Genomic DNA, 13,242 nt, shown 5'->3' on the forward strand with positions numbered 1-13,242 from the left:
TTAGCAAAGGCTTTGCTTTGATAACTGAATTAAGATTTGAACCACTGCCTGCAAAAGGCAAAACAATGTATAATCCAGCCTACCTGGGTTGATTGCCTGCTAAAACAAAAATAAATGCATTCACAAGGGTATTATAAAGGAACCCAGAGTCTATACAAGACAACAGTCATTATGTCCAGAGAGAGAGAGAGAGAGAGAGAGAGAGAGAGAGACGCACACACTCCAGCCAGTCCAGTGCTGTAATCTTATATAATATAATCATGCAATCACATATCTCCCATCGCCTCTGTTGTATTCTATTTGTTGCAAACAAGTCACAGGTCCTGTCCACATTCAGGTGGAGGGAATCACTAATGGGTGTGGACAGAGGAGGAATCAAGGGGTCATCACATGAAGAATAGAAAAGAAGTTATCACTATCAATTTGACAGACATTAGAAGAATTCTAAGAAAATACTACAGCTTCCTGCCAACAAATTTGACAACTTAAGTGAAATGGCCAAATTACTTTAAAAAATAAAATTTATCAAAATTGACACAAGAAGAAGAAAATTGGAATAGCCCTATATTCACTAAATATTATCAAAATTCTTCCCCAAAAGAAAACTCCCAGCAGCTGTGGACTCTCCCAGTTTACAGGTCTTAATCCTCAAGGGACAAGTGCTTCTTTGAGGGAGACACATTATTTCCACTGAACAGAGAGCTGAGACTGTTAACTCAGTAATTCTTGCTCCTCATGCCACTCAGACAAAAGACAAGTAAGGTAGGTACTATAATAGCTAGGCTGATTAATCCTGATTATCAAGGAAGAACCAAGTTTAAAATACACAACGGGAAAAAAACACTCAATGGAAGAAGGAAAGAAATTGCCTGGAACCTAGGATTTTCTATTACACTTGTTTATTATGGAAAGTTAATGGGGTATTAGAGCAAAACGATATGGCCATTTATTGGTACATACACCCCAGAATGAAGGTTTAGGCCACTCCATAAGGCAAACAACAAAGACCATCTGAGGTGACTACTGAGGACCAAAGGAACATGGAATGGCTAGAGGAAGAAAGAAGTGACAGATACCTGCTATGATCACATGAAAGGTACAGAAAATGAGAACTACAATAGTTTGGCAGATATTCTTCTTTGCTTTGATATGAATATATACTGAATATATTAATTAATTATTTTTTCCACTTTTCCCTGTCTAATAATACTCTTTAATATAAGGTGTATTGACTCTGGCTGGGCACGGTGGTTCGTGCCTATAATCCTAACACGTTGAGAGGCTAAGGCAGCAGGACTACTTGAGGCCAAGAATTCAAGAGCAGCCTGGGCAACACAGTGACACCTTGTCTCTACAAAAAGTTAAAAATAAAAAAAAATTTAGCTAGGTGTGGTGGTGCACACCTATAGTCGAGAAGCTAAGGCAGGTGGATCGCTTGGGCTTAGGAGTTCACGGATGCAGTTAGCTATGATGGCACCACTGCACTGCAGCCTGGGCAATAGAACAAGACCTTGCCAAAAAAAAAAAAAAAAAAAAGGAAATGGCTAACTCTGTATCTCAGTATATCTAAGTTTTTAGGATATCAAAGAGGGGATGTGACTCAGCTAGTGGAATACATTCATATCAGCCAGAAATGTACAAAGCACAATATGAAATACAGCATCTCCTCTTTGAGGGAGTGGTTAGCATGCTTTCAGTTTGCTAAGCGAGAGTTACATCATGTTAAGCAGAGCATTAGCTTTATCTGGCAGTTAAATACGGTTTAAATAGGTGTGTATGTAAGCCAGGCTGGCAAAGGAATGGCCTATGCTGGATGGTCAACTGGCACCACCACCACTGCTGTCTAGGACAGAAAATTAAGTCTCCCAGAATTCCTTTCCCTGTGTGGTTCTGAGTCAGAGGCTTCTATGAGTTTTAGAAGGTGGAAATGAAGCAGAAGCCATTATTTTTAAGAGGTCAGGGCAGTCAGATGCAGTCGCTTCACTGGCCTCTCCTAAAGCTCCACTTTATCCCCATGGCAGGCTTCAAAGACCTTTCCTTGGGCTCCCACACTGAGTCCTACCTTGGCAGCAAGAGGCAGTTTCCTAGTACTTCTCTGCCCACTATAGAGCTGCAGGTTTCAGTCATTGGTGCCTATTCCTCTAGTCTTCCAACTGTAGCTGTATCCAGCTCATTCCCTACTCCTATTTTAAACAACATGTCCAGTATACAATAAAAAACGTGCAGACCTTCACTTCTTTAGTCCTCCCACATTTGCATAAGCCTTAATTAATACATTAAACCCCTCACTCCTATAACACTTACAGTGGCTCAATGTTTCCCTGACTGAGCCCAGACTGATACGTAGTCATAAAGTGCTGCCACAACCTCTGGGGGTTTGCCTCTGGGTAATGGAGCATTTCTCACCTACGACAGAATCCTTGTGAGCTGAGTCATAACTCCAAGAGCCTCATATCTGAAGATCCCTTTTCTTGGCATATTCTTTTTCTATGTGTAAGGTTATTTTGCTAATAATAATCATTTATTGAGCATCAAGTAATTGTCAAGTATTAAGTCTGGCACTCAGGCTACAAAATGCAAATAGTATCTTTGTCCTTGAAAATTCTTTACTTATTTATTTTTTAAAAAATTTCATATACAAGCCAGGTGCAGTGACTCATGCCTGTAACCCCAGCACTGTGGGAGGTCAAGGTGAGTGGATCACCTGAGGTCAGCAGCTTCAGACCAGCCTGGACAACATGGTGAAACCCCGTCTCTACTAAAAATATAAAAATTAGCCAGGCATGGTGGCGCATGCACCTGTGATCCCAGCTACTCCAGGGGCTGAGGCAGGAGAATCGCTTGAACCCAGGAGGCAGGGGTTGCAGTGAGCAGAGATCGTACCACTGAACTCCAGCCTGGGTGACAGAATGAGACTCCGTTTCAAAATAAATAAATACATACACACACAGCTGTTTTTCTAAATACAAATGGTAAAACATAACACTGACCATATCTTAGAGATCCTCCCACATCATTACTTTTAAAACTCTTATTCTGTTGAAGGGATGCATAGCCTTTTTTTTTTTTTCAGACCAGAAAGTTGTTACCTTAACTAAACAAAGACTACAGCATCATTTTGAACTGTATTAACATTTTCAATTGAAGGCATGTCTGGCAAAGTATATAAGTCCTTAGTTTAAAAGCAGCAGCGTATAACATAAATCATCATAATATAATGTGAAAAGTACATGAGTAAAGGTAGGTACAGTGTAGTAGGAGGATCTGTGGCACAGAAGAGGTGTCACGTGAGTTGAGTTTTAAAAGACAAAATTGTAAGATGAGAAGAAGGACAATCTAGGCAGAAGGAACAAAGGTATGGAGGTATACAGTGTGCTACGGATATGAAAGGGAGGTACTATGGGGTGTTTAAAAGAATAAAAAGAGATGAGATTGAAAAGGAAGGTTGAAAGCAGAAGGCAAAGAATCTTAATGCCCTCATTCTAAAGAGTTCCAATCTGGTTTGAATGCAGCTGATCCCCAAAGACCACTGCTCTCATCAAAACAAGAAAACACCAGATAAACTAACTTCATAGTTTTCTGTAAAGCCACGAAAGAGCAGTAAATGAATGCCAAGAAGTCTAACAGAGCCAATTTCTGGGAAAAGCTGAGTTCTTCTTCACAGAGAAACAAAAGCCTGTTTCTAGCTACCTTGAATCAATTGCCTGTCTGGGTACAAGTGGGCAGAAAAGGAAGTCTCCCATAGGTGGAAAGATTTTGCTGAAACAAGCCAAACTTTTAGTGAGACTGTGGACTGGTATGATTAATTAGAATCTGAAAGAGTCCCGAGTGTAAAAACAAATCTCTTGGTCTGACAATTACATATAATACTACAAGAGAATCTTAGTAAGTGCTGGTGGGAGCACAGTGAGAGACAGAGAGATATCTCCCAGTGCTGTGTGGTGCTTGGGTTCCAGGGCCCTGCTATAGTTGCAATCCAGAGGTAAAGTAAATTAATTTAATCTTCAACCCAACTGCCTCCCAGCTGAAATCTTGCTAAAATCAAAGAAATCAACCCCTCATCTAAATGATACAGAAAGCTAAGGTTGGACTAAAAGTCAAATTTCCTTAATCTCATTTGAATCCAGAGGCAAACCGAAATTAATTAAAGCTGCTGCTCAGCCCCAGCTCAGCTTGATTCACTGTGAAATTTGAATGATCACCTTAGCTACCTGCTGGAAGAAAGAACTGCTCTCTTTAACAAAAATAAAACAAAAAGTATTACCTAGTTCATTCTCCACCCTTCTTTTATACAAAAGGTCCAGTATGCAGTTAAAACTTCTAAGACATGTGAAGAAGCAAATGAGTACAGGCATACCTCATTTCACTGTGCTCAGAAGATGTTGTGTTTTTCACAAATTGAAGGTGTGTGGTAATCCTGTGGTGAGCAAGTCTATTGGTGACATTTTTCCAACAGCATGTGCTCCCCTCATGTCTCTTTATGACATTATGGTAATTCTTGCAGTATTTCAAACTTCTTCATTATTATATCTGTTATGGTGATGTGTGATCAGTGATCTTTGATGTTACCATGTAATTGTTTTGGGGTACCACGATCCTAAGCCCATATAACATAGTTAACTTAATGTGTATGTCCTGAATGCTACACCAACTGGCTGTTTGTTCCCCCATCTCTCTCCCCGCTCCTTGGGCCTCCCTATTCCTGAGACACATTGATATTGAAAAAAGGCTGATTAATAATCCAACAATGGGCTCTAAGTGTTCAAATGAAAGGAATAGTCGCGTATCTCTCACTTTTAAGTCAGAAGCTAGAAACTATCAAGCTTAGTGAGGAAGGTATGTTGAAAGCTGAGATAAGCTGAAAGCCAGTCCTCTTGCATCAAATAGTCAAGTTGTGAAAACAAAGGAAAAGTTCTTGAAGTAAATTCAAGTGCTACTCCAATGAACACACAAGTGGTAAGAAAGTGAGAGTCTTAATGCAGACATGGCAAAAGTTTTAGCGGACTAGATAGATAGATAAAGCCAGTCACAACATTCCCTTAAGCCAAAACCTAATCCAGAGCCAGGCCCTAATTTTCTTCAATTTTATAAAGGCTGAGAGAGGAAAAGTTGGAGGCTAGTAGAGGTTGTTGGTTCATGAAGCTTAAGGAAAGAAGCTACCTCTATAACATAAAAGTGCAATTTTCAGCCCACTGTTGAGATCTATTGCTTAGGAAAAAAGATTTCTCACAAAATACTATTATTCGTTGATAATATACCTTGTCACCCATGAGTTCGGATAGGAATATACAAGATGAGTGTTGTTTTCATGCTTGTTAACACAGCATCCATTCTGTAGTCCACGGATCAAGGAGTAATTTCTACTGTCAAGTTGTTTTTGTTTTGTTTTGTTTTGTTTTTTGAGATGGAGTCTCACTCTGTCGTCTAGGCTGGAGAGCAGTGGCATAATCTCAGCTCACTGCAACCTCTCCCCATCCCGGTTCAAGCAATTCTCTTGCCTCAGCCTCTTGAGTGGCTGGGATTACACACATGCACCACCACACCCAGCTAATTTTTGTATTTTTAATAGAGATGGGATTTCGCCATGTTGGCCAGGCTGGTCTTGAACTCCTGACCTCAAGTGTGGTCAGGTGACCATACCCACCTCAGCCTCCCAAAGTGCTGGGATTACAGGTTTAAGCCACTGCGCCTGGCCCTGTCAAGATTATTATTTAAGAAATACATCTCATAAGGCTATAGCTGCCATAGATACTAACTCCTCTGATGGATTTGCACGAAGTCAACTGCAAACCTTCTGGAAAGGATTCACCAGTTTAGATGCCATTAAGAACATCCATAATTCATGGGAGGAGGTCAAAATTTCAACGTTAACAGGAATTTGGAAGAATCAGATGGATGACATTGAGGGCTTCAAGACTTCAGTGGAGGAAGGAACTGCAAATGTGGTAGAAATAGCAAAAGAACTATAACTAGAAGTGAGCCTGAAGATGTAGTTGAATTCCTACAATCTTATGATCGAACTTGAATGAATGAGTTGCTTCTTATGAATAAGCAGAGAAAGTGGTTTTTTGAGATGGAATCTACTCAAGGCTGTGAACATTGTTGAAAAGACAGCAAAGGATTTAGAATATTACATAACAAAACAAATTGCTATCGTCACCCCTATCTTTAGCAACCACCACCCCGAATGGTCTAGCAGTCAACATGGAGGTAAGAGTCTCCACCAGCAAAATGATTATGACTTGCTGAAGTCTGGGATGATTGCTAGCATTTTGTTTTTAGCAATGAAATATTTTAAATTAAGGCATATGCATTGTGTTTTCTTTTGACATAATACTACTACAGACTGAACAGACTACAATATAGTGTATAACTTTTATATGTACTGGGAAACCAAAATATTTGTGACTTGCTTTATTGGGATATTCACTTTATTTTGGCGGTCTGGAACCAAACCCACAATCTCTCCAAGGTGTGCCTATAACTCATAAAAAAGAAAAACAGTTCAACAGGGAGGGACCCATGGATGAAGACTTTAAAAGTTATTAGGAATATGTTAAAGGAAAAGATCAACAGAATGGGTAAAGAGCAAAGAATTCCAGCAGAGAAAGGGAAATTCTAGAACTGAAAAATAAATGATCTGAAATGAAGAAGTCACCAGATGGGCTTACCAGCAGACTGGACACAGAAAAAGAAGGGATCAATGAATTCAAAGATAGACTAATAAAAACTAATCAAAACTGAGGCCCACACTGGAGATGGCAGTAGAACGGATCAGAGAATTTGGTATATTATAATCAAACTGCTGAAAACCAAAAATAGGGAAAAAATCTTATAACAGTCAAAGAAAAAAAAAATTACATTCATGTCAGCTGACTTTCATCAAAAACATGGGAAGCCAATAAAATAGTATCTTTTTAATGTTGAAAGTTAAAAAAAAAACAATAGAAAACAACCAACAGCCTAGAACTCTATGTCCAGCAAAATATTCTCAAATTAAAAAAATAAAAAACACATTAAAAAAAAAAAAAAAAGCCTAAGAGCATTAGTAGTCAACATATCCTTACTATAAGAACTGCTAAAGGAAGTTCATCAAGCTAAAGAGAAATGATGCCAGATGAAAATCTGGATCTTCAGTAAAGTAAAGAACAAAGAGCCCATCTGTGGCCCACAAAGCATAATGTATTTACTATCTGGAATTTTTTTTTTTTTTTTTTTTTGAGACGGAGTCTCGCTCTGTCGCCCAGGCTGGAGTGCAGCGGTGCAATCTCGGCTCACTGCAAGCTCTGCCTCCTGGGTTCATGCCATTCTCCTGCCTCAGCCTCCCAAGTAGCTGGGACTACAGGTGCCCACCACCAAGCCTGTCTAATTTCTTTTGTATTTTTAGTAGAGATGGGGGTTTCAACATGTTAGCCAGGATGGTCTCGATCTCCTGACCTTGTGATCCAACCGCCTTGGCCTCCCAAAGTGCTGGGATTACAGGTGTGAGCCACTGTGCCTGGCCTACTATCTGGATTTTTACAAAATAAAAAATGTGCAGCCCATGTCTTAGAGTAACCACTATAAGCAAAAACAAAACAAAACAAAACAAAAACAAAGAGGTGGAGCTAAAAAGAGGAGATAATACAAACAATGGAATACTAAAAAAGATTAATCCAAAAAAAGGCAAACAAAGAAACAAAAATAGATGATTCAAATAAAAAACAAATAGCAAGATGGTAGTTTTAAATCCAATCAAATGAATAATTACATTAAATATAAGTGGATTAACTCTCCATTTAAAAGGCAGAGACTATAAAACTGGATTAACAAACAAAGCCAGCTATATAAAGACACAGATTAAAAGTAAAACAATGGGGAAAATACACCATGTATATAGTATACATAAAAACACTGTTGTGGCTATATTCATATCTGACAAAGTAGACTTTCAGACGGTAACATCAGAGATACAGAGAACTATTTCATAATTACAAAAGAGGTAATTCTTCAAGAAGGTCTGAATGGGTGTGTTCCCAAAAATAGAGATCCTAAATACATGAAACAAAATTGCTAGAAATGTAAGGAAAAATGGAAAAATTCATAATTTTCCCAAAATTAATAAAGCAGACCAAAAAAATCAAATAACATTTAGACTATAACAACACTATAAAATTACTTGACCTCACTGATATTTATGGAACTCTGCAATAATCACAGAATACATATTTTTTCAAGTAATCACATAAGACCTACATACTGGCCATAAAGCAATATTCAATATATTTCAAAGGACTGAAACAAACCATAATGAGTGTTCTCTGACCATAATGGTCACATTAGAAATCAACAACAAAAAGATAATGAGAAAATATCCAAATACTAGAAAAGTAAATGCCATTCTAAGATGTCTAGACTCTATCCTGTAGTAACAGTGGAGTCATTCACGAATTTTAAGTAAGGAGACCTAATTTGGGTAACTGGGCGAATAAGCATGCTAAGTATGGAGACAGAAAGAACAGGAACAAGCAGTTTTTGCTGGGTATAGGAACCAGAAAACACAACTATGCATTCATTCCAGGCTTCACCTTTAATGTAAGAATATCAATTCCAACTGCTGCAGCTTTTTGCTGTTTGGTTTAGGGATTTAATCTAACCCCTGTCCCAGCTGACTTCATTTTCACATTTCTTCTTGTCTGTTACTGTGGGTTCTGCACCTTGATACATGCTTTTCCATTTGATCACTTGTTCTTCCTCAGTACTATCTACTCAGGTTTCCAACTAAATATTCCATTCATAAATTTGATCTGCTTTTCAGCTCTCTCTTAGTTTAGCAACCAGGTCCTTGAATTGCTGTGGGACTTGAGCTATGTGCCCTGAGGACTCTGTTCCTCAGATCTGCTCTCTGGCTCATAGGTACTGCAAGTATAGATGAGCACAGCATCATCCCCACTCTCAAGGTGGATTCCTGCACAGTTTAATGAACAATTTCACCTAGCTTCTGCCTCTCAGGGAACAAGTTTAGACAATAAATTCAATTTTGGACTTTGAATTTGAGGTCCTTGAGAGCATCCTTGTGGACACATACAGAAGACAGTTGGAAATAACGAACCTGGGGCTCAGGAAAGAGACCCACTAGGAAATACAGATTTATGATTATCAGCAAATAGGTTGTAATGAAAGCCCTATGAGTGGATGAGCTTGAGTAAGGAGACTATAAAATAGGAGTCCTTAATCTGACAGGCTTCTGGCACATCTATGCATCCACTGAAATTGTGGGTAATAGGAGTCCTTAATCTGATGGACTTTTGTAACATGTAGGTATCTACTGAAATTGTGGGTAAAATCTCTGTATTCATATGTCTGTATTTCTGAGGTGGGGATCCACATGTTTCATCAAATTCTCAAGTAAGTTCTTAAGTCTAAAAAGGTTAAGAATCTATGCAAGAAGGCTAAGGATGTAACCTAGATAGCACTATTTATTGAAATGTGCTATAATTTTAGGATTAGAGACTATGGTGGAATAGGGTACAAAATATGTTAACATTTCATTACCAATTTACTATGTGAGTCACAGTAACCATGAAGCATGATTATCTATTCAATACTGGGCAATATGTCCCTAAAATGTGCTGACTCATTATTACTTGCAGACTACCCAGAATTGTACAAAAAGAAAAAAGAAAAAAACCAGCATTTTTAGGCCTAGAGATCCACATTCTAAATTCTCAGTTAAAATGTGATTCTTCTCCCACTTTCACACCATAACTAAGAAAAACACCTTCCCAGGCCGGGCGCCGTGGCTCACGCCTATAATCCCAGCACTTTTGGAGGCCGAGGCGGGTGGATCACGAGGTCAGGAGATTGAAACCATCCTGGCTAACACAGTGAAACCCCGTCTCTACTAAAAATACAAAAAATTAGCCAGGCTTGGTGGCGGGCGCCTGTAGTCCCAGCTACTCGGGAGGCTGAGACAGGAGAATGGTGTGAACCTGGGAGGCAGAGCTTGCATTGAGCCGAGATCGCATCACTGCACTCCAGCCTGGGCGACAGAGCGAGACTCTGTTTCAAAAAAAAAAAGGAAAAACACCTTCCCCAGCCACCTCTTTCTCTGGGGCCCATCTCATATCATAGCTAACAATCAACAATCTCTTTTCAAGCACTGCTTTATAAAAACCTCATGACCATCAGTGCTGGATACATTAGCATCTGACTTATTACAGGCAAAAAAGCATTGAAGATACACAGGATTTACTTTGCAAAAAGGTCTTATGAAATCTACCCTCACAAGACAAGAATGTCAGTTTGTATGCATTACCACAAAAGGCCCAAAAACACCATTATAGTTCACACTTCATCTTTTCTTCCTCAAAATTATCTGTCACTTTAAAGATAGGCAGAGACAGGAAAAAAAAAAAGGTGGGTGTTTTTAAATTTCAGTGTGTTATTTTGAAATCCTTTCAAAAACCAAGAGTGTGTATGACATAGATTCTTTGGTCACATGGATTCAAACCATAGCATTCTTCCCAACCCATCACTCAAGAAAGCAAAGGATAATCTAGCCAAGCCAATTTGCATGTAAGAAAACTATAATGTCTTCATTTTGCTATTTTTAATGCTATAAAACCTTCAAAATAGCACTGTACATGTATCTTGGTAATAAAAAAAAGCCTTTCACTATTGTGCAAAGGAGAAAGCTATGAATTACCAACTACAAAGAGCTCACAAAACTTTAATACGTATAACACTTTAAGGAGTGGCTCATGCTGGCTGGGCACGGTGGCTCACGCCTGTAATCCCAGCACTTTGGGAGGCCGAGGTGGGTGGATCATGAGGTCAGGAGATCGAGACCATTCTGGCTAACACAGTGAAACCCCGTCTCTTAATGAAAACTTAAAAAATTAGCCAGGCGTAGTGGTGGGCGCCTGTAGCCCCAGCTACTTGGAAGGCTGACGCAGGAGAATGGCGTGAACCCGGGAGGTGGAGCTTGCAGTGAGCCGAGATAGCGCCACTGCACTCCAGCCTGGGCGAAAGAACAAGACCCCGTCTCAAAAAAAAAAAAAGAAAGAAAGAAAGAGTGGCTCACGCCTGTAACCCCAGCACTTGGGGAGGCCAAGGCAGGTAGATCACTTGAGGTCAAGAGTTTGAGATCAGCCAGGCCAACACGACTAAACCCTATTTTTACTAAAACTAAAAAAAAAAATTAGCCAGGCTTGGTAGCGTGTGCCTATAATTCCATCTGAGACAAGAGAATCATCACTTGAACCCAGGAGACAGAGGCTGCAGTAAGCCAAGATTGTGCCAACAGAGCAAAATTCTGTCTCAAATAAATAAAGGAAAAACTTAAAAGATAGTTCATAAAAGAATATATACATATAGCTAATAACTGAAAAATGTTCAATTACATTAATCAATGAAATCTATTAAAACCAACAAAAATCTAAAATAAATTACCTCAATTGTGCTGGTAGTTCAAAGGTTTTTTTGTTTGTTTTTTGTTTTTGTTTTCTTGAGACAGGGTCTCACTCCATCACCCAGGGTGGAATGCAGTGGCACAATCTCAGCTCACTGTAAACTCAAAATCCCAGGCTCAAGCAATCCTCTCACCTCAGCCTCCCAAGCAGCTGAAACCACAGGCATGTGCCACCATACCTGGCTAACTTTTGTATTTTTTGTAGAGATGGGATTTTGCCACGTTGTCCAGGTGGGTTTGAACTCCTGAGCTCAAGCGATCCACCCAGCTCAGCCTCCCAAAATGCTGGGATTACAGGCGTGAGCCATTGTGGCCAGCCCAAAGGTTTTTTTTGTTGTTTGTTGTTTTTTAATATCAATAGATATCAAACACCTTTTAAAAATCTCATATACTTTACCCTGGTTTAATTCTACTTTTATCAGTCCTACCTTAAAAAAAAAAAATCCTAAAATTGAGTATGTGCAAAGATGTTCACTGTAGCACAATCTGTCAAAGAGAAAACTGTAAACAACAAAATGGTAAAATCAATTATAGAACATCTACTAGGGAAATATATTTTGTTTGTTGATTTATTCATTCATTTACTACTGTGTTTCAGAAAGAATTTAAGGTGGCTTCTATGAAGGTATAAAACTACAAAAATTATGTTTAAAAAGCATGCACACAATGGGAAAATGCTCATGAATATTAAAAGGGCTGGATACAAAACTGTGTGTATATAAAGGTAAGATGATATATGTAATCTTACCTTTGTTTAACATAATGCAAAGGAGAGAAAATACATCAAAATATTAAGAAAATATGTGTAAATAAATAAGAAAATTTAAAAAAGAATAATATGTGTATGTGTATAGGTGGTAACATTACAGGTGATTTTTATTCTCTTATCCTTTTAATTTTGTAAGTTTCATATAATGATTATATTTTTATAATGGAAATATTTATATATATATGAAAAGCATAAAGAGGATAGTGATTATTTTTTTAATTTGCCCTCATATGTGATGGTTTATAAGAAGGCAGCTCTTCTCATATAGCTGCTAATGATGAACTGAAAAAGGGAAATAAAAGTAATACCTAAGAGAAAGGAATTCACATAGAAATTAATCTCATGAAATAAATGTGGCATAAATTTGTCAATTAAAGTTATCAAAAGACAGAATAAAGAGATGATATGGCATATGGTTGTAGGGAGGGAAGGACATTGATATAAACAAGAGAATACCAGACAAAGCCAAGGAATTTTCACCTTGGAATCAAATAGCTTATCAGTGAACTTACGCTAACACAGTTGTCTTATTTGAAATGTAGTTTCAAAAAATATATGTAAGTGACACAAAAAACTGCCGTCGACAGGGGCTAAGGAATGAAGAGTACGGGTACAGAATTTCAGTTTGGGAAGACAAAAAATGTTCTGGAGATGGATGGTGGTGACAGTTGCACAACAATGTGAATGTATTTAATGCCACTGAATTGTGCACTTTAAACATGTTAGAGTTGTAAATTTTATGTTAAACAGATCTTACTGCAATAAAGAAAAGAATATATAAGGTCTGATTTGAAATAGACTCAACTAGTAGGCTATATAATCTAATTAGCTCTGAGTTTTCAGCACTTTCCGAAACAATATTTTGTAAAGACATGAGCATAACTTATTAAAATAAAAACTGTAATGTCACTTTAATAGCAACTTTCTCTTAATCAGAAGACTAGTGTTTAATAATTTTTCTAGTGTAACCAATGTTTAGCCTTTAGGTATCCAAAAATTATGCCTCATCTAAACAAAGGTT

The 13,242-nt window shown here is 38.2% G+C and overlaps 1 protein-coding gene across 12 annotated transcripts in view; it reads right to left on the reverse strand.

Annotated features, from left to right (window-relative positions):
* The window catches only part of TPST1 (tyrosylprotein sulfotransferase 1), a 154,580-nt gene that overhangs the window by 54,551 nt on the left and 86,787 nt on the right, over window positions 1-13,242 (reverse strand). The gene's annotated exons all lie outside the window — the stretch shown is intronic.

This window comes from Macaca fascicularis, chromosome 3 (genome assembly GCF_037993035.2).
Source record: "Macaca fascicularis isolate 582-1 chromosome 3, T2T-MFA8v1.1".
Taxonomy (NCBI): Eukaryota; Metazoa; Chordata; class Mammalia; order Primates; family Cercopithecidae; genus Macaca; species Macaca fascicularis.